The following is a 25442-nucleotide window of genomic DNA, read 5'->3' as shown; positions in this document are numbered from 1 at the left end:
TTGGCCTGTGCTCTATGCAAAAAAGATGGCTGGGCCATCAAATTCCTCCCTGTTGGATCTGAAGTGAGAAATTTGGAAAGACTGGGGCAGTTAGCAGTGGGATAGCAAATGTGAGGGGAGAGGGCAGGGGCAGAGAGAGGCCATGTGCAGTTTCAGATGGTGCCCGTTATGAGAAAGTAGAAATCGTTTTTAAAATGAAGAAGGAAAAGACATGAAAAAGCAGAGCTATGAGGTTTTAAAGGGATAGAGAAATGAGAGAAAAGGATAAGCCAAATGGAAACGAGAATATAAAGCAAAAGTGGAAGAGCAGAGTTGCCCCTTGTCGGTCCTTGGTTTAAGTCCCCTCAGACACAGACTCTGAGACAATGATTCGAGTGCCAGTGGTTTATTTGGGAAGTGGTTCCAGGAAGCTCCAGAAGAGGTGTAGGGAAGTGATACTGGGAAGGGAAGGCAGCCCATAAATGGCGTGTTACTGAGTCAGCCACAGATGTGGGCAACTGGGGCTTTATCCGGGGGGAAACTGTAATATGCACACTTCAGAATTATCCCCAGACAAGAGGTGAGGGAGCTGGGACATTTATATAGCAACTCTGGGAGTCTCTGGTTGAGGGCTGCTCCTATGGCAGTTGATTCCCCTAGCACTTAATCTTGTGCCTGTGGAAAGAGCCGCCTTCCACGGCTCCCCACTCCTCCCCACCCCCAAATTCTCTAGGAACAGAGCAGCAGATACTGGCAGTCAGAATTATCAGAAGCACAATGAAAGGTCTGAGGGACATAGGCAAGGCACTGGGAGTGTCTGACTCCCCAGGAGAGAAGAGCCACAGACAGATGGACCCTGTAGCCCATGAGAGAAGGTGAGAAAGTGGTCAGCCCCTGAGCTCTCTATTTTTTACAGCTTTCTGGTTCTTCAGCTTCATTACAGTAAGTGCCCAATACTTAAGCTAACTGGAGTGAGCCCAACAAAAACTCCAGTGGGAATACAGAGGGAAGCACCCTTCTTCTCCAGGAGTCCATGCCCTCCCCGGCCTTCCACAGGGAAAGAACTATCCTATATTATCTAACATTTAGAAGCCAGGAAGGCTTAAGTCACCTTGATTGACTCTTAAATAATACAGCATTTGGTTTACTTACATAACCCCTTATTCCTTCCCATAATTCCCAATGACCATGCTAAGAAATTATGCAGCAGTCCTCCAGGTTGAGAAGCCCTAAAAGGCTTCTATGCCTGCTTTACCATTATCTCCACCATTATGGCCTCATTGGACAAATATCATTGCACCTACTCTAAGCTGGGCACTGAACCTAGTAGACATCACAGCACTTCACAGTCTAGCAGGGAGTGGACACCTCCACTGAGAATTCCCTCACAGCGTGGCAAGTGTTAGAATGGAGCTGTGTTCGCAGTGGTAGGGAACATCAGCACAGAAGAAACAAATTCTGCTTATGGGAGTTTGAAAAGGCTTCACAAAGGAAGTGGCTTTTGAATTGGGTCTTGAGGGATGAGTAGACGTTCCCCAGGAAGGAAGACTGGGGATAGAGGAAGGGAGACCAATTCAGGCAGGGAGTATGGGTAAGCAAAAGCACTGAGCTGGGAAAGAGCCCGGTTGGTTTGGAGAATGAACAGAAACAGCAAAGGCTCAATGGGAGCTGAGACTAGAGAAGCCCCCGCACTGGCTGTGAAGGGCTTTACTTGTTGGGCTGAGTTTGAATCTTATTCAGTTATCACTGAGGACTCTCTGAAGGCTGTTCATGGGAACCATTAAAATGCAAAAGCTCAGCCGGCCCCGTGGCGCACTTGGGAGAGTGCGGTGTTTGGGAGCACAGCGGCGCTCCCGCACCATGCCCAGGGTTGCGATCCCCTTACTGGTCACAAAAAAAGACAAAAAAAAAAAAGCAAAAGCTCTGGGAGGGTAACAATCAATTCTTAGAAACAATGAGTGATCACATTCCCACTACAGCACCACATAAAGCAGGACATTGAGCAAATGCCACAACCAAAGTTTCTAATGTTCACTAAGCACCTGCTAGGTGCACAGCACTGAACCAGACACTGTGGCAACATAAAGAGTTACTGTCTGCCAATCCCTAGCCTAATGTCACTTCAAATAATTGGAGAAATAAAACTGATAGGCCTAAGATTAAGGAAAATATATTATTTTAAGAGTGAGAGAGGAATTCTTCTGAGGGAGAGAACTAGTCTCTGCTCAGCAGAATATTACATAAATCATTTGTACTGAGTTGAATAGTGTTTCCCCGAAATCCATGTCCACTCGGAACCTCAGAATATGACATTATTTGGAAATAGGTTCTATGCAGATGGAATCAAGTTAAGATGAGGTCATACTGTGTTAGGATCGGCCCTAGTCTAATGAGACTTACATCCTTATAAGGAGAGGGTGATTTGGAGACACACAGACAGGAAGAAGACATGTGACTACGGAGGCAGAGACTGGAGCAATGCAGCTGCAAGCCAAGGATGACAAGGACTGCCAGAAATCACCAGAAGCTAAAAAGACGCAATGGATTCTTCCCTGGCTCCTTCAGAGGGAGTGCGGCCCTGCTGACATCTTAATTTTAGACGTCTGCCTTCCAGAACTGAGAGAGAATAAATTTCTGCTATTTTAAGCCACCCAGTTTATGGTAATTTGTTATGGCAGCCCTAGCAAACTAATACACCATATGAGTAAAAAGACAGGTCCCTGGACAAAGTCTGAAAGAAGGAGGCTGAACAAAGAGAGGGCTGAACTTCTCTGCATGAGAAAATGAAGAGAAAGAGAAGACATGGAGAGGTGGGGGACTGCAAGGGGTCAAGTGGGAGAAAGGGCCCATGCCACCCCAGGAAGGCAGTGTCTTAGGAGAAAACGCAGCTAACGTGGGATCCCCATGCCAGGGATTGCTGAAGGACTTTAACGTATTTGCTAAATTGTAAGTTGGCCAAGTAAGTGACAGTTGCACTCCCTCCTTGTCTCAAAACTCGTCTTCAAACAAGGAGGACAAAAACCATCAAACAAATGCATCTTTGATGCAGCAAAGAGACCCTTTGTAACCCTGACCTACAATATGTGAAATGGGAAACAGAGGGAGGAAACTGCAGGAGGAATGACCAACCTGTTGGCAGAACCAGGGAGGGTAAACTGAGTGTCTGAGAAGAGGATACTGAGGAGAATCAAGTCTACTTGCCCACTGTGGAATGGCAGGCATTGTGTAGCAGGAAACGAAGTGGCTGTGGGCTAAAATAGGCATCTTTGAGAAAATGAATATGGAGCATTCACTCCTGTTACAGCAGTTAGGCAAACACCTCCAACACCACCTCCAGTGTAGACATAAGATATAAATTCTAGAAAAAGTGAGCCAGAGAAGCCTTGGACTCAAGGGGAAGAAAAGGCTGACGCCAGAGCAGGAAGCCACCGTCCTAGGAGAAAACGCAGCAAACGTGGGATCCCCTACCAGGCACAGAGGAGGGTGGAGCTGGGATGCTGAACTGAAACCACGGAGAAAGTGAAAATCTGTTGCATGCTGATATCTCCATCCTCCGTCCCTTGCCTGTCTTTAGAACAGACCTATAGATATCCACATTAGGTATTCCCCATTGTAATAGTCAGCTAGCCCCTTAATCACCCATGAGTTTCTAATCATCTTTAAACTTATCATTTGCTTTTGAGATCCTTGATCTTAAGTAAAAACAGGCAGTCAAAAATCATGAGACCATTTAGATTTTTTTTTTAAGATCTCTGGGAAATTAAAAATATGAGAGTCAGAATTTAAAATTAATTTAAAAGGTTGTAAGAGAAAGTCAAATGTATTTATCAGAAAGTTAAAAAAAAGACAAAATGGAAAATTGAAGAAAAAAATTTTTAATTAGAAAAGTCAATACAGAAGGATCACCTTCCAATGAATAGGAGTTCCAAAGAAAGAGGAAATAGTCAATATAGTACAGTAAAAACTACTAGAAAAACAAAATACAAAAAAATTTTCCCAAACTGAAGGTCATTTCCCAAACTCATAAGTTTTCTGATTAAAAGGACCCCTGAATGCCCAACACAAGGAACAAAAACAAATGCATCTTCTTGAAATCACAAAACACTGAAACACTAAAAGCTTCCTGAGAGAGAGATGGTGGTGGGGTGGGGAAAAGGTCATACACAAAGGATGAGGACTAAGAATAACATTTAATAGCAGCACTGGGGACTTAAAGACAATAGAGCGATGGCTTGAAAATTATGAGAAAGAAAAGAATTCTATACCCAGCCAAACTATCAGTAACTGTGAGCATCATACATAAAGTCACTTTCAGATATCCAAAGTCTCAAAAAAGTTATTTCCATATACTTTGTATTAGAAAACTCCTGGAAGGTATGTCTTAGTCAAAATAAAGGAAAAAAAAAATTAAGAAGAGAATCTAGGAAGCGAGATCCACAGTAGAAAGGCAAAGGGAATTCCTAGAAGAAAGGTCAAGAAAAATCCCAAGTCTATAGGTGAGCAGTGGGTTTAAGGAACACAAAGATGGAAGGATGTCTGAGGGGAGAGGGGTGGAAAATGGGAACAATAAATCATCCGGCAGGGAAGAGCAAGTGGAGAGTTGTGTGGAAAGACACTGTACAGAACTGTGGTAGGATATGGGCAAGTCAGTCATAGGTTCAAAGAAAAGTCATCAAATGATGCAATTATTAACTAAAGAAATATAAAAAATTTCACAAAAGTGAACATGTTATTTGGGACACTGGATGTCTCTGCAGCAGGGGAGATTAATACAATATAATAAGACAGAGAATAAGCATTTCAGAGATGTAGAAAATAATGAATTCAGTGCAGAGGAAGAAATTATTAAAGAAATAATACAAGAAAATTTGCCCAAACTGAAAATCATGAATTTGATTGTAGGAATACACTGAGTATTGAAAACACCAAATATTGGTTTGACTAAAATCATGATAAAATTATATTTAGAAAATAGACAAAGGAGCAGAAAGGATTTTTAAGGATCTAAATCCTTATGTACTGAAATAGGAAGCCAAGAGATAAAGTCTAAAATTGATTGAATCAAGAAATGACAGCATATCAAGATCTATACTAGAAGAAAAACTTGAAAGAATGGTTGCCTGTCCAGAGGGAAATAAAGATGGAATTGAAAAAGGATTACTGTTTTTTGTTTCTGTATTTGTATTTTTTAACCTCTATTGACTTTTTAAACTCAGATATGATACTTTGATTTTTAAAAAATAATTTATAATATAATTTTTTTCTGTGCTACAGTGGAATAGCCCAAGCCTTCAGTAAAAGTCGTATGTGCTGCCATGGGAAATTCAGGGGAAAGGAGGCATGTTTTCATGTCAGGCAGGGCAGAAAGGGGACAGCTGCTGGAGAGCTGAAGTTGTGAGATGGTGAACTCCAATCCTACAGCCCAACAGGACAATAACAGGAGGGCCATTCTCTCTGCACAGCTGATGGAGCTAGCTTTCAGACAGTTGGCAAGGGCCACTGGAAAGCAGTCAGAGGAGAAAGTGATCATATAAGTTTAGGTCAGTGTTTCTCAAATGTAATATGCATTCAGTTTACCTGGGGATGATGGAAAATGTAGATTCCATTCAATATGACTCTGCATTTCTTTTTTCTTTTTGGGGGGGTGGCTGGACACTACAGGCATCCGAACCCTAGACCTTGGTGTCATAACACCACACTCTAACCAACTGAGCTAACTGGCCAGCCTAGGACTCTGCATTTCTAACAAACTTTTAGGTGATGCCAGGGTTGCTGGGTTGTAGACTGCACTTTGAGTAGCAAAGCTGCAGACTGGAAAGTTCTGAGAGGGGATGAAGGATTTGGCCAGGACCTTCATGGGCTGGGAAAGGGGAGGCATATCCAGGCCTGAGTTCACAGGACAAAGTTCCTGGGCTTGTGGGGTTGAGACAAACCTGCCTTGCACTGGGTTACCTTGAGTCAGCCCCAAGAAAGCTTTCAGTGTTCTGTTCTGGGCAAAATTGCCCCAGCTGGGCCGGTTGAAGAGTTGCTGGTAGCACCTTGGCCACATGGCCTCACCCACCCCACACTGCCTGGATTTTCATTCCTTAGCACCAAGGACTGATGTATACTTGATCTGTTCTGGAAGCCTGGAGGTGTGGGGGTGGGCTCTCAGGCCACAGTTCCATACCCTCTGCTCCCCACCCCCACCCCCAACTCTCCCCACCCAGGTGGCTCTCAAACTGCAGCCCAACCTTGGTCTCCTCCGTCTTCCTTTCACCCCATCAGCCCTGCAACAGTGGCTCCTGGGGTTGGGAAAGAGGCTCCTGCCTGCCTTTCCTGCAGAAACAGAATTTGAAATGGTGGTAAGACTGGCACTTTGTCTATGTAACCAATAAAAATAATGAAAATGACTTTTATTTAAAATCACTTATGAGGCTTCTTGTCAAGATGGTGGAATAGACAGTCCCCAGTACGTGACGAATCAACCAATGAATCTCTCCCACAAATCAACCAATTTACAACTATTAAAAAGCAATAACAGCCAACCTGGGGCTGCTAGAGCTCAGGGGAAGAGGAGGAGAAACCTATGGAGTGCATGAAGGCAGGAGAAACCATGATGAGAGAAAGAAAGAACCACTCTGACCATTTTGAATCCCAGCCATTTCCAGACTGGAGTTGCTGAACACATGGAGCAGGAGCCAGCAAAAGCCACAGCTGTGCCCTTTGGATGAAGTCGCTTGGAGGTGGCAGGGGAGAAGAGGGCCATGGTGGCCCCGAGGCAAAAAAAGGGGCCATTCAGCAGCTGGTGAGTCACCGTGAAGGACTGGCACATGGCTTGTCTCATGGGAGGTATTTGGAGCACGGGAGGTATTTGGAGTACGGGCGGTAGGGGAGACGGATCTACTGGGAGAACACTGGAGCACAGCAAGGACAGTTGATCTGCCCCCCAATCAGTGCAGGACCATTCAGTGGAGACAGTCAGGAATATAGAATTATATGGGGTACAGTTTGAGGAAAAGACTCAGGCCCAGACCAAAGTTTCTATACAACCCAGGTGTTCCGGATCTCACAAGTCCCCTAATAACCTATAAAGTCAACCATTAAAACCTGAGCTGCACAAAAAGCCTTCCCCAGGGAATCAACAGCAAAGAAGCTCAACCACAGGACTCAAGTGCTGGTCCCCACAGGTTGTTCCCCCGTTTTAGAAGTAAGCAAAGGACAACAAATCAGTTCCAGTGCAGAATTTAAGTGGTAGGAACACCAAATAATCCAACACAGAACTGAAAGATAAAATACCACAGACCAGAGACAAAGTTTGATATTAACTAGTAAAGGTCTCTCATCACCAAAGTTAACACCTCTAAAACCTAGAAGGACCAGAAGTACCCTGGGCTACCAAGCCAGGGAGCAGGGAGAGCTGGGGGCTACAGCCACGCTCCCTGACACCCGCAACCAGCCCAGCAATGACCACTGAGCTGCAGCAGGAAGAGCCCCAGGCTCCCAAGCTGGGGCAGTGGGGGAACAAGGGCTTCAGCCACACCCCTCTGACCCCATCTGCTCCCAGCCCAGCAATGACCAAGCCACCACTGGAAGCCCCCTTGTCTCCCATGCAGGAATGAGTGGGGGTGCCACAGGCCTCAACCTAGCCCCTCTTCCTTCCTCCTTCTCCCACCCTATTTCCTTCCCTTTTCCCCTCTCACCCTCCCCTGCAACTGCTCTGCAACAACGTCAAAGAATGTAAAAAAATAGTAATAGTAAAAAATAAATAAACTTAATTAAAAAAACCAAAATAAATAAATAAAACCACTTAAGTGCTTTATGTATGTCGACTCATTTATTTCTCCTAACAGTATTATAATCCCTATTTCATGGATGAGGAGATGGAGACAGAGCAAAGCAACTAACCAGACACAGAAAGTAGAGCTGGGATTGAAACCCAGACGTCCTGGTTTCAGCATCTGTGCTCCTAAGAGTCTATGCTCCCTGCATATAGTAAAATTGCATCAAATGTGCATTTTCAAATATATGTAATCAAGCCAGGGTGGTAGGGAGAAAGGGAGAGTGAGAGAGAGGATTTAAAAGTGCAGGCAATTGTCTGCCACGCTCCTCAATAAGCTATGCCCCAGAGAGGGGGGGGATAGCTGAGCTTCCTTTGGTCCCTCTCAATTCCTCCTAGCTCCTCAGATCTAATGGTGCAACATCTTAGTGCCCTGAATTTCATTTTAGTTTACAGACACGTGTTTCTTCATGCAGCACAAATCTTTAAATGTAAGCCAACTTCTTCATCCTGTACTCAGCTAAAGAAACAGCTATCTGTTCCAATGCCGGGAGAAGCGCTGGTGCGTGGGACTCACTGAGGCAAGGTAGATGCGACTCCACTGTAGCATCACTTCTGTTGTTCTTTGCATAGTATTTCAGGCCTGTGTGGGATTGCATGGGCTAGCCTGGGCACCTACTCGTCATTTAAAGCACCTTTCTGCAGTCCTTTGCCTCCTCAGCCAGGTGCCTTTTTGGCTTGCCCGTACTTCTCTTCTTTGATGGACTGATTCCTCCTCAGCCTTCAAGGTCCAGCTCAAGCAAGCATCAGCCCTCCTGGAAGCTCCCCAGGGGAAATTTGTCAGTGTCTGGGGACATTTTTGTTGTCACAATTAAGGAAGGGGAGCTGCTATGTTCAGGAAAGCCCCTCACACCAAAAAATCATTCAGTCCAAATTGTCAATAGTGCCAAGGTCAAGAAACCCTACTCTACAGGAAAACCCTCATGATACGTGTGATGGTTAATTTTATGTGTTAACTTGTCTGGGCATGGGGTACCCAGACATTTGACCAAACGTAATTCTAGATGTGTCTGCAAGGGTGTTTCTGGATAACATATGAATCAGTAGAGCTAGTAAAGTAGATTGCCCTCTCTTATATGGGTGAATATTCAGTCACAATAGGTTGCGTAAGAGGGAACTCTTCCTGCATGACTGCTTAAGCTGGGACATTGGTCTTTCCCTGCCTTCAGATGTAGACTGAAAGATTGGCTCTTGGGTCTCCAGCTTGCTGACCGCAGACCTGAGGACTTCTCAGACTTCATAGTCACATGAGCCAATTCCTTATTATAAATCTCTCTCTCTCTCTCTCTACTATAGACACACACACAAACACACACACACACACACACACACACACACACACACACACAGACAGTATATATAAAATCTCCTATTGATTCTGTTTCTCTGGATAACCCTGACTTATATAATGCTCATAGAAGTTTCTTGAGAAAATAGATTCCTGCTACCTCCTCTTCAGCCACCCCTAGCCTGCCTACCTGTGCATTTATTGTGTAGTGGAAGCGGCAGGAATCTTCCCAGGTCTTCCTCATACTTAGAGACACCATCTTTTGTTTTCTTTACTTCTTAGGATGTGATGTTAAGACCGTCCAGAGAGCTGAGTCTTGCAAAGGTGTGCAGAGTTCGTTGGCTCCCAGAACACCTGTTCCAAGGAATGCAGAGGAGCACCGAGGTGGGAGCGAAACTGGCTGAGATGAAAAGAAACAGCAGGCACACTTCCAAAGGCGCGGGCTGGGCTGGACCGTCAGGAAGCAGCAGAACAGTTTAGCCATCTTAACAACCTGCCTAGAGCTCCACAGAACGTAGAACGCAAGCAGCCCAGCTGTTTCATCCTCTCCCTTCTTTGCACCAACACTTGCTCAGAGTATTTCCAGATTGTCAGAGAAAAGTAAAGTCCCTGCCTCAGAGAGTAGCTGGGACCATTGGAGCTCTGGAGTCAGACCCAGGAGAGCCCCAGCTCCCTGTCTGGCCAGCTGGTGTACCCTTGGGCAGCCTCTAGAAACCTCAGTTTCCTCCTCTGTAAAATGGGAATCATAATATCTCCCTTATGGATATGTTGTGAGGTTTGGAATGTAATGCTCTTGGCACAGTGCCTGCCTCATGGTAGGTAACCAAAAAATGTCACTGGTTATCATGCCACTGTTATGATGATCACTTCAGAGGGAAGGCCAATTTGTGCAGGGGGAGTGGCAATGGTTCCCTGATTTTATGAGCATGGAATTGCCTGGAAGGCTTGTTTAAACACAGATTGCCAGGCCCTACCCTGAGAATTTCTGATTCAGTAGGTCTGGAGTGAGGCCTGAGCATATGTATTTCTAACAAGTTCCCAGGTGTCTTAGTTCAGACTGCTATAACAAATATACCACAGACTGGGTGGCTTCAACAACAAACATTTATTTCTCACAGTTCTGGAGGCTGGGAAGTCCAAGATCATGGTACCAGCAAATGTGGTGTCTGGTGAGGGCCTGCTTCCCGGTTTCAGACAGCTGTCTTCTCATTGTATCCTCTCATGGTGGAAACAGCGGGGAAGAACTCCCTGGGTCTCTTTTATAGGGACACTAATCCCATCATGAGGGCTCAACCTTCATGACATCTCCCAAAGGCTTCACCTCCTCATACAATTACACTGGGGACTAGGGCTTCAACATATTGATTTTAGGGGGACACAAACATTCAGTCCATAATACAGCAGCAGTCAGGTGACACCAGTGCAGCTGGTCTGGGGGCCACACTTTGAGAACCACTGTTCTTGTGCAGTAGTGTTCAGCCCTGCTACACAGAACCACTGGGAAGCTTCCAGGATTCTGACTGAAGTGGTTTGGGGTGTGACCTAGCATCAGCATTTTTTATTTTTTATTTTTTGGCAGCTGGCTGGTATGGGGAACCAAACTCTTGATCTTGGTGTTATGAGGCTGTGCTCTAACCAATTGAGCTAACTGGCCAGCCCATCAGCATTTTTTAAAGCCCCCTAAGTTTTCCCCATCCATGTGCGCTTGTGGAGAACCACAGTTCCAATGGCCTTTAGGGTGATGGATGGTGCTCGTGACATCACAGTTAGGAGACCAGGGGCCCTGCCAGCTCAGCTATCATTTTCCTGGGAGAGGATCTCGTCCAGCACCGATACTCAATTGGAAATTTCCCTTTCCTGGTTCCTCCTCTCAGCCTCTCTTTACTTCTTTACTTTTTCCACCTCAGCCATTTCCCACTGGCCACCTTGGGGTCCTGTGAATCCCTCTCCCACAGCCTCAGCCCCGAATTCCAGGCCAAAACTGACTGCCATGGTGTGTGGGTCCTCTGTTAACTGGGTCTGCAGGTCCTGCTCTCTTTCTGTGCTGGGCTTTCAGGGCCAGGAGTTGACCACTGGATCCCCCTGGACTCTGCCCTGAGCGATGACCAGGCCTACCGCTGGGCCCAGGTGTGACTCAGCCCTTGGACTTGCTCCAGTGCCTGTTGCCTCAGGCCTAGCACACAGGTCTGGCCTTTGGCTTCCTTCCAGCCCTTCACGAGTCCTGTGATGTTCTAGGCAGTAATTTAAAATACCAGCAAGACGCTAAGAGGTAAAGCCTAACACTTAGATTTCAGAAAGGGACCCTCCTCACCCTTTGATGTTCACAACACAAACAGATCATCAAAGGGTGTAATACCTCAGCACCTCAGCTCCTTAAAAGAAAAAACGCTTGTTGCTAAAATGCATCATTTCTAATTAGAGCCTTTGCTGGGGTGGGGATACTGTGAAAATTACACCCCCATCTCCTCCTCAACCCGCCCCTCCCTCGCCTGGGACCCTGCCTTACAGCCTCACCCTTCCTCCCCCAGCTGCCTTCCCCAGACCCACTCAGTCAGATGACCCCACAGGGACCCTCAGGAAACAAGCTTAGTCAACTTCCAGCTGCCCCCAGGCAAGGAGGTGGTGGGTGGTTGATAGATTTTGGGTGTTATTGTCCCCCCAAAACTCATGTGGAAATCTGATCCCCAATGTGGCAGCATTGGGAGCAGTTTGAGGCATGGGGGTGGATCCCTCATGAATGGATTAATTCTCTCCCTGGTGGGTGGGGGTAGGGAGTGAGTTCTCACTCTATTAGTTCCCATGAGAGCTGGTTATTTATAGGACTCTGGTACCTTCTCTCTTTTTCTTGCTTCCTCTCTCTTGCTTCTTCTCACCATGTCATCTGCTTGCACCCACTGGCTGCCTGCTGCTTTCTGCCATGCGTAGAAGCAGTCTGAGGCCCGTGCCAGATGCAGCTGTCCCAGAATCATAAGCCAAATAAACCTCTGTTCTTTATAAATTACCCGGTCTCAGGTATTCTGTTATAGCAACACAAAACAGACTAATACAGTGTTTTTTCTCTTTTAAATTATTTGATACTCTCAGCAGGGACCTTTTCTTCACTGCCTGGGGCGTCTCCTATGTTAGTGAGGGCATGATGGACTGTGCTGCTGTGACATACATCCCCAAATCTCAGAGGCCCAATGAAAGGTTTCTTCTCACTCACTTGAAGACTAATGTAAGCTGAGCATTCCTCCTTCCTCTTGAAGCTTCGCTACCTTGAAACTGTGGCTTCCAGGGTCACTCAGTCACTGTGTAAAAGGAAGAGAGGGATGGAGCAGGCACACGGGCTCTTAACTGCTTTGGCCAGTAAGTGACATGTCATTTCTGCTCACAGTTCATTGGCCCAAATCATCATGTGGCCCCATTCTGACTTCAGGAAGCACCGGAAACTCTGGGAGAGCCCTAACTGTCTGCCACACCTCCCTTCCCCATTGTTGTGGCTCAGGAGACACATACTGCTTTCATGGTGTTGCCTGGGTTCCCCAGTAAGATCAGTGCTTGGGGGTGTGCTGTTAATCTCCACATGCCCCTCCAGATCCATACTCTGTCCTTCTGGGACCTGGAATCTGCTGGATTCCTCTGCCCTTTGACCTCCAGTTGGGTTCAGCCAGTGGAAAATGAGTACTGGGAAGTCACCAGCAGGGATGGGCAATTGGAGGGGAGGAAGGGGAAGGCTCTCTCTCTCTCTCTTTCACACACACACACACACACACACACACACACACACACACACACACACACACACACACACACAGAGTTGAGCCTTGGTTTGGCTGTGATGGCTTTTTCTCCCCACGGCAGAAGCACATGTAAGGTGGCCTCATTCCCTACAGCTCCCAACCAGATTCCACTAACTCTGCTTCTTCCTCTTGCCCCTTTCTGCTGTTGCTAGACCCTGCATGCTTCACCATCCTTTACTGATTCTCTAAATACCACTTGCTGTGGATTGAATGTCCCTCCAAAACTTAATCCCCACTGTGACAGTGTTAAGAGGGTGGAAAACTCTATTACGGTAATTGAAAAGTGGGGCCTTGAATAGGTGATTAGATTGTGAGGACCATGCCCTAGTGAATGGATTAATCCATTGATGGTTTAATGGTGGTCATGGTTATCATTCTGAGGGCTTTGAAAGGAGGAATGAGGAGTTAGCTCTTTTTCTACTTCTACCATCTGCCATGTGACACCTTGCTTTGCTGTGAAGAGTCACTACCCACCAAAAAGGCTCTCACCAGACATGTCCTCTGGACTTTGGACTTCCCAGCTTCCGAAACTGTAAGCAAAAAATATTGTTCCTTTATAAATTACCCAGTTTCAGGTATTTTTGTTATAAGCAACAGAAATGGACTAATGTACCACTCAAGCCTCTGAAAATAGTGTCTTCATTAATGTCTATTCAATCTACATTTGTTGATGTATTATTATTTTTAGGCACTGGCGAGTTCAGGGATCCAACCTTGGTGTTATAACACCGCACTCCAACCAAGTAAGCTAACTGGCCAGTCCCTCAATCTGCATTTGAATGAACCATCTTTCTACAGATGCTCCTGGACTTACAATGGGGTTGTGTCCTGATAAACCCATTGTACATTAAAACTATCATAAGTCAAAAATGTATTTAACAGACCTAACCTACTGAATATCATAGCTTAGCCTAGCCTACCTCAACTGTGCTAACTTACATTAGCCTACAGTTTGGCAAAATCATCTAACACAAAGCCTATTTTTTACTAAAATGTTGAATATATCATTAGTTTATTGAGTATTGTACTGAAAGTACAAAACACAATGGTTGTATGGGTCTTTGAAGTATGGTTTCTACTAAATGTGTATTGTTTTTGCACCATCATAAAGTCAAAAAATCGTAAATCCAACCATCATAAGTCAGGGACTGTCTATACTTGGAAATGATCATCTGAGCAGGACTTTTCCCCAACCCAGCCCTAATAATTATAACCATCAAAACGATTGGGAAATGATGAGATGCCAGGCACCATTTTAAGTTCTTTGCCCATTTTGACAAATTCAATAATCATGATTACCCTTTCAGACAGTCTTTTTTTTCTTTCTGTGGCTACCCACAGGAGTTGAACCCTGGACCTTGGTGTTATCAGCAGCATGCTCTAACCAACTGAGCTAATCAGCTAGCTCTGAGAAGACTCTATTATTTCTCTCAATTTTCACATAAATAAACCAAGAAACAGAGAGGTTAAGTGACTTGCCTAAGATTGCACAGATATGAATGATAGCACTTGGTCTTGAACCCAGGCAGTCTAGCGTCAGAGCCCTTGCTCTTACCATCTATTCTACTAGGCCACATTCCAACCCACTCGTCAGAGAACAGACCCTCATCCATGCTGGAAAAATGAGCTCCAAACGTGTAGCAGGCTCACCAAGCGTTCCTTTGGTCTTCATCTCCTAGTTTCATTGGTTGGTCTTGCTCCCAGACCCTTACACTTCTAGGCTGAGAGAGGCTGCAGATGCATGCTGCCTGGGCCTTTTTTCCAGTGTAGGGCCTCTGCTATCTTATGGTTAAATTTTACACACACATTATATATGTGTGTGTGTGTGTTAAAGTCCTAAGTCCAAGTGCCTCAGAATGTGCCCTTATTTGGAATTAGGTTGGTTGCAGATGTAATTAAGATGAGGACAGCTTTAAGTAGAATGGGCCCTTAATCCAATGTAACTGGTGTCCTTATAAGGGGGAAATTTGGACACGAAAACAGACATGCACAGAAAGAACATCATGTAAAGATAGAGGCAGACATTGGAGTGATGCATCTACAAGCCAAGGAATGCCAAGGATTGCCAACCATCACCAGAAGCTGGGGGAGAGGTATGGAGAAGTTTCTTTCTCTCAACCTTCAGGAGGAACCATCCCCACCAATACCTTGATTTCAGACACTGTATTAGTTTGTTTCTGTTGCTTATAACAGAAATACCTGAAACTGGGTAATTTGTAAAGAAATAATATTTATCGCTTACAGTTTCAGAGGCTGGGAAGTCCAAAGTCCAGGGAACCCATCTGGTGAGGGCCTTGTCTTTGGTGCTGGCTCTGCAGTGTCTCAGGGTATCACATGGTGAAAATGGCAGGAGCAGAGAGAGAGAGAGACTAACCTCATCAATTGCTCTCCTTATAAAGCCATCAGAACCACTCCAGTGACCACCATTAAATCATCAATGGATTAACCCATTCACTAGGGCATGGTCCTCACAATCTGATCACCTCCCAAAGCCCCACCTTTCAATGATCATAATAGGATTTTCCACCCTCTTAACACTGTCATAGTGAGGATTAAATTTCTAATACATGAGACTTTGGGGGACACAATTCAATCCACAGCAGACATCTATGCTTTAGAACTGTGAGACAATAAATATGTGTTGTTTTAAGTCACCCAGTTTGTGGTACTTAGCTATGGTAGCCCTAAGAAAGGAATACACCCTTCATTGCCATGGTTACTGCTCTCTCTTTGTCCCTCCCCTGTCTGCTCTCTCACAGTACAGCTCCAGACCCCTTGGCCTCTTTGCCCTTGCCAAGAAGTTTCAGGCAAGTTCCTGCCTTCAAGTCTTTGTACTTGTTGTGACTTCTTCTTGGGGTGATTTTCCCTATATGTCCATATGGCCCTTTCCTTTATAATACATTCTTATGCGGTGAGAAGTTTTAAAGAGCACTACTTACCCTTCAAGGACTCTGTCCCTCTGGGAAATTACTGAATACTGCCCAATGTAAAAGCAATGCCTTTAAAAAGCAATACATAAAACCTCAGCAAATATTCGCTAGAAAAAGCCAAACCTACTGCAAATATATCACCAAGGAGCATACATTGTAGAGTTAGATTGAATTGGCTTTCCCACCTTTGCTCTTTTAGATTATCTACAGGTGAAACTGACTCTATGGAATTGGAGGCTTTACAATACATCTATCAGAAAAGTCCTTGGCCTCTAGAATTTGTTAAGAGAAACCAAAAATGAACATGTTGGTACACCCAGGAAACACAAAATCCTTAAGAAACTAACAGACTTGTTAAGGGCTGTCGCAAGAGAGCAGGATTAAAGATAGTAGATCTAGTCAAGAAACATTCCATTAGGAAAATGCAAATCAAAACCACAATAAGACACTACCTCACACCCATTAGAATGGCTACTGTGTTAGCCTGTTTCTGTTGCTTATAACAAAATACACAGAACTGAGTAATTTATAAGAAAATGAAATTTACTGCTTACAGTTTCAGAGGCTAGCAAGTCCAAAGTCCAGAGAACGCATCTGGTGGAGGCTTTCTTTGGTGGTGATTTCAGTGACAGCAGGGTATCACATTGCTAAAATGGCATAGCAGAGCGAGCAGACACTAACCTCATCAGCTACTGTAAAATAAATAAATAAATAAATAGCAAGTGTTAACAAAGACATAGAGAAACTGGAACTCTTGTGCGCTGTTGGTGGGAATGCAAAATGGTGCAGCTGCTTTGGAAAACAGTACAGGGTTTCCTCAAAATATTAAACATAGAATTATCACATGATCCAGCAAGTCCACTTCCAGGTATGTGCCAAAAATAACTGAAAGCAGAGTCTCAAAGAAATATTTGCACACCCATGTTTATAGCAGCACTATTCACAACAGCTGAAAGTAACCCAAGTATCCATCATTGAATGAATGGATAAAAAAATTGTGGTATATCCACGCAATGGAATATTGTTCAGCCCAAAAAAGGAAGGAAATTCTGACACATGCCACTGCATGGATGAAACTTGAGGACATTATGTTAAAGCTAGTCAAAAAAAAAAAAATACTGTATGATTCCAATTACATGAGGTACCTGGAATAGTCAAATGTATAGAAACAGAAAGCAGAACGGTGGTTTCCAGGGGCCAGTAGGAGGGGGAATGAGGAGTTAGTGAGTGGTTACAAGTCGCGGTTTTGAAATATGTAAAGAGTTCTGGACATTGGTTGCCCAACAATGTAAATGGACTTAACAACTACTGAACAGTACACTTAAAAATGGGTCAGATTATAAGTTTTATGTTATGCATATTTTACCATAATTTAAAATTTAAAAAAAAAAATTAAAAAGAAGAAACATAAGACTGATGAGAGAGAGAGAATGGAAATCCTTGTGGCTCCTCCATTCCGCCTGGTCAATGTGCTGTGACTCCTGGCCCATCTTGTCAGCACCCAGAATGATGCTACCTGGCCCAGCCCATCAGCATGCATGTTCTGTGACAGGTGGTTTCGGAAAAAGAGATTTAAATGAGGTGGAGATCCCCTCAAACTAAAATCCTTTAAAGCTTAAGAGCTGCTCTAGTCTAAAAATGCCCTGCTTAAAACAGAAATAAATGCATGGCTCTTTTTCGGTTGTTGTTTTGCTTGTTTTTAAAATTAAATTTTTGAATAAGTAATCTATACATATTGTACAAAACTTATGAGGCACAAAAAAAGTCCAGTGTAAAAGTAAATTTTCCCCCTACCCTAGCCCAGCCACCAGTTTCTCTCCTCTGAAGTCACTTCTGATTTCTTTTGTGTCCTTCCAGAGGAACATAGATTTACCCTCCCCTCCTTTTTTTTTAACCCAAATGGTAGCATTCTAAGCCCATTCTTCTGTCTCTTGCTTTATCACCAAAGACACATCACGGAGGTCATTCCATACCAGGACGTACAGATGTGCCTCATTATCCCCCTCCTTTCCTTCCCTCCCCTCCTCTGCCCCCCTCCTCTCCTTCTTCCTCTCTTTTGCTTTTCCTTTGCTTTCCCATAATTATAGAAACATATTTATCAACTCACATGAGGGGTGTTATGGTTTGAATGTATATGTCCCTCCAAAATTCATATTTTGGAATAAGGTCCCACCTCTTAGGGTGGGACCTTTAGGAGGTGATTAAGTCATGAGGGCAGCGCCCTTGTGGATGGGATTAGTGACCTATAAAAGGACTCGAGGGAACAAGCTGGGCCCTTTTGCTCTTCCACCTTCTGCCATGCAAGGCCACAACAAGAAGGCGTCATCTTGGAAGCAGACAACAGCCCTCAGCAGTCACTGAATCTCCTGGCACCCAGATCTTGGGCTTCCCAGCCTCCAGGACTGTGAAGAATAAATAATTTCTGTTCTTTTAAATTGCCCATTCTCAGGTATTTTGTTATAGCAGCAGAAATGGACTAAGACAGGGAGCCATACAGAGACTGTGGTCTGACACGCACCTTCAGAGTGGCCACCATGTCTCCTCCCATTGTCTATTTTTTTAAATTTCAAACAAAATTAGAGAGATGAGTACAATGGAGCCTTCTATAACCATCACCTAGATGCAATAATTATCAATATTCTGTGATATTTATTTTAACCATTTAAAAGTTCTCCTTGTTTCTTTTTCTTGGCTCTTGTGTATTAAGGCAAACCCCAGACAACAGATCATTTCATCCTGACATTTTCAATATGTAGTCCTAAAAAATGACAACATTGTTTTTGCAAAACCACAAAGTCATGATTGTACCTAACAAAATTAACAATAATTCTTTGATATTGTCTTATGCTCAGTTTATAAGCAAATTTCTCCAATTGTCTCAAAAGTGCTCCTTTTATAGTTGGTTTGTTCAAACAGATTCCTATATTACATTTGGTTGCTATGACTTCATTCTTTTTAATCTTGAGTACCTCCCATCCCCTGCCCTCTTTATTTCACACCCTGACTTGTAGAAATTGGGTCAGTGGTCCTATAAAATTACCCACCCTCTGGAGTCATCTCTTTTCCTCTTTGTGGTTTCATTTAAGTTATTTTACTTGTTGCCCCATTCGTCCATGCTCCCCATAAATGGAAGTTAGCTCTAGGAGCACGATTGGCATTTCTGACAGGAACACCTCCTGGTGAGACTTCGTGCTACACACTGAATCACGGCAGGAGACACACTGTGACCTACTTTCAATGGCACTAAGATTGATCACCGGTTCAGGCAGTGACAGCTGAATCTCTCCATGGTCAAGTTCCTCTTCAGCCTTTTACCTAATGTGTTCATCCACTGATGATCATTGTCTGATTCAATGATTTCCCTTGAGTTACAAAATAATGATTTTTCTAATTCTCTCATTGCTTCCACATATATCAGGCAGAATTCTTCTGCCTGTTTTTAATGGCCAGAGACTCCATCTGATCCACAAGTCTTCATTCTGAATGACTTAAGACTATTTCCCAAACTCAAATTCATCCCTAAAAGACCTCCTTTCTCTACCACTGAGGATATTCCAAAAACTGGACTTTGACTCCAAAAGTAAGTCTGAGAGGGGAATTCTAAAAATGATTTCACCAAAGGTGGCATCACTGGTACATGTACCTGATAGTCCAAGGTGCCTGATCATTTGGACATATAACTTCTAAAAGTTCTGCTTAAAACAGAAATCAATTGCATTTTTTTACCACCATACACTCTTACACACACACACACACACACACACACACACGCATACACACGCACATGCACACATAAATGTTGCAAAACAGATCAAGGAATTAAATCTTGATTTAATGCAGGATTTACTGTATATGGCTTTCTTTCAGAAGCTGATGTTCCTGGTTACTGCCCCTGGAGTACCCACCTCGACAGGCACCAGGTCGGTGTGGTGACATGACATCCTGCTAAGAGTTCTGGAGATAATGGTCAGAACAACATACCCCCTGAAGCAATCTCTTCCCTTCAAAAAGGAAGCAAAATAAGAACAAGACTTTGAGAGAATCTATGTTTTAACAACCCTCTTGCTCATAACCTTTGCTGAATTTGTCAGAGAAAGTCCTGGTGTTCATTTCCTACCTGCTTTCCCCCAAATGAGAGTAATTGCCCAGGGATCACCTTTGGCTAAAAAGAAACAGGTTTCAGAGCATCCACTGCTGCGGTTGCCCTCGCTTCTATTTGTGTACTTGACACTTCTTTGCCCATCTCTGAGCTGCTTGCTTGGGATTAGCCCGACTGAAAGGAAGATGTCATTTTATTTTTACTTAGGTTAAAAAAAAATCAATCTCAGAAACAAATCAATTCCAAATCCAATAAAATCAGAGATTGTGAGAGTTGTATGGGATGCGTGAGAACATCTAGACCAGGAGACTCAGAATTGTCCAGCTAAAAGGGCCTTTAGAGGGGTCATAATCAATTCTCCGTGTACAGAGGCGGACACTGAGACTCACCGTGGTGGAATGACTTACCCAGGATCCCATGTTGAGACTTGAAACTGGGTCTCCCTAATAGATCATGAACTCCCCGTCCTCACACTTTAAACAGAATGAGAACACAGGCTGCAGCGGGTTGTGTGATTTGTGCAAGGTGGAAGATTGAGGTGCTGAGAGCCTACTATGTGCCAGGTGCTGTGCTAGGTGTGTAATTACACCACACAAGTTCGTAAAGGAGTGAATGTGTCCTGAGTACTGCTCTTCATATGCCATGCTGCTGTTTCCCACAGAGAAGCTCATTTGGTGTTGTAAGGACGCAGCATTTTTTCATTGCAGCTAACGTTTCTCTTAATGGGTAAAATTCACTCACTGTGTTTTTTAAAAAAATTTTTTGGCTCCATCAAAATATTCTCCAGATGAAACAATAATCCTGTATTTTCCAAAGTATGCCATTCTCTTCCAGTGTAAAGTGAGAAGAGTGCAGAGCTGGGTGTCTAGAGGCCCAGGTTCTAGCCCTGCCCCTTTACCACCCCACTGCCCCCACCCCACCGAGCCACCTTGCCAGGCCCCTTGGTCTTCCCCAGCCTCAGATGCTTCCTGTGTAGAATGAGGGGGTTGGATTAGTTCAGTGGTTTCAAAATGTACTCACACCAAAGGCTTCTGCTTAGAAAGGTTCCTTCAAACACCAACACCCTTTATTAATTAATAAATTGTCTCCCTTCTTTGTAGAAATTAATCAAACAGCCATAACTGTAATAGCTTTTGATCAGAACAAATGCCATTAGAAGGTGATTTGCCTTCAGCTCCCACAGTGAATGCTAACATTTAACTCCCATGGTTTTGTCATAAGTAGATGGATGATTTCTCTCAGGCTATCAGAATATTGAGAGCCATTCTTAGATCTCCATTACTATGTTGACGGAACACCATCCCTAACCCACCCCAAGAAGTTTTAGGATATACAGGCTAAAAGATTTCTATAATCCCTCTGGTTCTAAAATTCTTAAGGGGGTGAATCCTGTAAGCTTCCTCAGGGGTAAATATTTGAGATTTCACCTACTAGTCAATCCCAAAGCCTATTTTTAAGAATGTGGCTTGCAACTCGAATACCTCAAACCAGGAGATTGGCTTAGTCTAGGTTCCTTTAGGCTGGAGGCAGACCCTGAAGCAAGGATTTAGGCACTTGATGCTTATTAAGGAGGTGATCCAAGAAGGGAAAGTGAGAAAGGAAAAGGAAGCAGCCAGACAGGGGTGTTAGTGAGTGAACTGCTGCTGTGCACAAGTGGGGCTCAGTCCCACGAAGGTGTAGGACTGGGATTCGTTTTCTTGCCAGCTGTTGGCTGAGGATGGCTTTTGGATCCTAGAGCCAACTTTCAGGTCCTTGCCAGGTGGTCCCCTCCATAGACAGTCAATAGCATGGCTGTTTGCTTCTTCAAGACCCAATGGGAGAATTCGCTTTACACTCCAAATCTCTTCCTTCAAGAAGGAGCCAGTCCCTCTGAAAATCTCACCTCATTTGGTAAGGACCAACCAAGACATGCCTCAAAGTCAACTGATTGGTAACCTAATCATGGGTGCATCATCGATCATATTTGTAAGTTCTGCCCACACTCAGGGGAGGGGAGTATACAGGGCCATCTTAGAATTCTGTCCACCATGGGGACAAGGATAGAAGCAGAGAGTTCCACCTGGAGTCTGTCGTCATGATCCAGGCAAGAGCAGGTGGGTGGTTAGATGCTGGTGGTAGCAGCAGAGGTGACGAAAAGGGTTCAGAGTCTGGATGTGCATGGATGGTAAGGCCCACTGGGTTCCTGCCAGGTTGGCCCTTAGGGAGGAGAGACAGAGAGGAAAAGAAGATGCTGAGGATTTTAGCCTAAGCTAAAGGTGAGAGGGAGCTGTCACCAGCTGGGACTAAGGATAACAAGCACTCCCTTGGTGCTTTCTGTGTGCCAGGCACCCTGAGTACATCTCCCCAATTACTCACTGAATCTTCACAAGGAGAGTGTGGGGTGGGGAGGTATTATCATCCTCATTTTAGAGATTAGGAGCTTAAATTAGAAAAAGATTGAGTAGCTTCCTCAAGGTCATAGAGCTGGTAAGCAGAGCCAGGATTTGTACTTGGCTCGTCTAATTTTAGAGTCTATACCTTTAGCAGTTGTTATATCACCTCTTGTGGATGATTCTGTAAAACAAAATCTCTTTGTCCCATAGGACCATGGCTGTAGCTTGAGCCTGAATTTCCTCCCAGGGGTACCCCTGCCTACCTTCCCACGTTGCTCACCTACAGCACGCTCCATTTCACTCAACTAGTCTACTCATGGCCCTCAGGACACCATTGGGGCCTTCCTGGACCTGTCCATCTCCGCTCACATTCAATCCTCGTGGGACACCTTCTTCTCTTCTTGTCACCTATCTAAATAGGACAGTTTATTCCCAAATCTAGTTTAAATTTGTCCTCCATGAAAGGCTTCCCAAGATCTTACCCGCTTTGTGGAATCACTTCACCGTTTGGCATTTTATAAGTTTACACTGCTCATTTCCCATGAAGTGGTACAGCTACCTTGGGTTGTGATTTTACTACCAGAAGACATTTACTGTGCACCTACTGTATTAGTTTGCTAGGGCTGCCAGAACAAAGAATCACAGCCCAGGAGGCTTAAACAACAGAAATTTATTTCTTCACAATTCTGGAGGCTAGAAGTCTGAAATCAAGGTTTTGGCTGGGTTGGTATCTTTGCAGGCCTCCTCCTTGGTTTGTAGAGGTTGTCTTCTCCCTGTGTCTTCACACGGTCTCTGAGTGTGTGTGTCCTAATTTTCTTTTCTTATAAGGACATCAGTCATATTAGATTAGTGCCCACCCTAATGACCTCATTTTATCGTAATTACCTTTTGAAAGGCCCTATCTCCAATACAGTTATGTGCTGAATAATTACGTATCTAGTCAACAACCGACCGCATATATGAAGGTGGTCCCGTGAAATTACAATGAAGCTGGAAAATTCCTGCCACCTAGTGATGTTGTAGCCATTGTAAAGTTGTAGCACGACACATTACTCATGCTTTTGTGGTGATGCTGGGGTAAACAAATCTACTATGCCACTAGTTGCATAAAAGTATAGCACATATAATTATGCACAGTACAGAATACTTGATAGTGATAATAAATAACTATACATTAGTTTGTTGCTGTTGCTTATAACAGAATACCTGAAACTGCGTAATTTATAAAGAAATGAAATTTATTTCTTACAGTTTGGAGGCTGGGAAGTCCAAGGTCCAGGGAACACATCTGGTGAGAGCCTTCTTTTTGGTGATGACTCTCTACAGATACACAGGGTGTCACATGGCAAGAATGGCCTGAACAAGAGCACTAACCTCACCTGCTCTCCTTATAAAGCCATCAGAACCATGCCCACATCAACCCAATATTCCATGAATGGATTAGTCCATTCACAAGAGCACAATCCTCATGATCCAAACACATCTCAAAGGCTCCACCTTCCAAATATCATAATTGGATTTCCCACCCTCTTAACACTATTAGAGTGGTGATTGAGTTTCCAATGTGTGAATTTTGGGGGACACATTTGACCCATAGACTATGTTACTGGCTTATTTATTTACTATATTATACTTTCTATCATTATTTTAGAGTGTACTCCTTCTACTTATAAAAAAAGTTAACTGTAAAACAGCCTCAGGCAGGTACTTCAGGAGGTATTTCAGAAGAAGACACTGTTATCATAGAACATGACAGTTCCATGTGTGTTCTTGCCCTGGAGACCTTCCAGTGGGACAAGATGTGGAGGTAGACGACAGTGACATTGATGATTCTGACCCAGTGTAGGCCTAGGCTAACGTGTGTGTTTGTGTCTTAGTTTTTAACAAAAAAGTTTAAAAAGTAAAAAAATAAAAATAAAAAAGAGCTTGTAGAATAAGGATATAAAGAAAAAAGTTTTTTGTAAACTTGTACAATGTGTTTGTGTTTTATACTTTTATAACAAAAGAGCCAAAAAGTTACTAAATTAAAAAGTTTATAAAGTAAAAACGCTACAGTAAGCTAAGGTTAATTTATTATTAAAGACAGAAAAAATATGTTTTTATAAATTTAGTGTAGCCTAAGTACACAGTGTCTATAATGTCTACAGTAGTGTATGGTAATGTCCTAGGCCTTTACACTCACTCACCACTCGCTACCTGACTCACCCAGGGCAACTCCCAGTCCTGTGAGCTCCATTCATGGTAAGTGCCCTAGTTTTTTTTTTTTTTTTTATCTTTTATACTGTATTTTTACCATACCTTTTCAATGTTTATGTATGTTCAGATACACAAATACTTACCATTGTGTTACAACTGCCTAGACTATTCAGTACAGTAACATGCTGTACAGGTTTGTAGCCTAGGAGACATAGGCTATACCGTATACCCTAGGTGTGTAGTAGGCTATACCATCTAGGTTTGGTAGATACACTCTGTGATGTCTGCACAGCGATGAAAGTGACGCATTTCTTAGAACATATACCTGTTGTTAAGTGACATAAGACTGTACAGTCAGTCACATGCTGAGGTACTGGGGATTAGGACTTCAGCAGGTGAATTTCACGGGAATGCATTCATCCCATAATACCTACCATTCTTGTGTAATTGTGTTAGGCATTTGCTGTGGATTGACTGAATTGTGTCCACCAAAGTTCATAAATTAGAAGCTTAATTCCCACTGCAACTGCTGAGGGTAGGAAATCTTATTATAATTGAAAAGTGGGGGCTTCAAGAGATGATTAGATTGTGAGGACCATGCCATAGTGAATGGATTAATAGTGATGGTCAGAGGTGTGGTTCTGAGGGCTTTAAAAGGAGAATGCATGAAAATCCCTATCTGCTCCACCATTTTCTGTTATTTTGAGACCCCTGCATTGCTGTAAAGCCACCACCAAGAAGACCCTCATCAGATGTGTTCCCTGGACTTTGTACTTCCCAGCCTCTGAAACTGTAAGCAATAAATTTCGTTTTCTTACAAATTACACAGTTCCAGATGTTTTGTTATAAGCAAAAGAAATAGAATAACAAAGCTAATACAGCATTCTAGAGACTAGAGAAGAAACTGCTCTCATTTGTCTTCTTGTTCCTTTGCTGGAAACACGTCCACGAGGCTGGGGCCTCAGGGACTGGCTGTA

This window comes from Cynocephalus volans, chromosome 9 (genome assembly GCF_027409185.1).
Source record: "Cynocephalus volans isolate mCynVol1 chromosome 9, mCynVol1.pri, whole genome shotgun sequence".
In the NCBI taxonomy this organism is placed as follows: domain Eukaryota; kingdom Metazoa; phylum Chordata; class Mammalia; order Dermoptera; family Cynocephalidae; genus Cynocephalus; species Cynocephalus volans.
Note: the sequence above shows the minus strand (reverse complement) of the source record.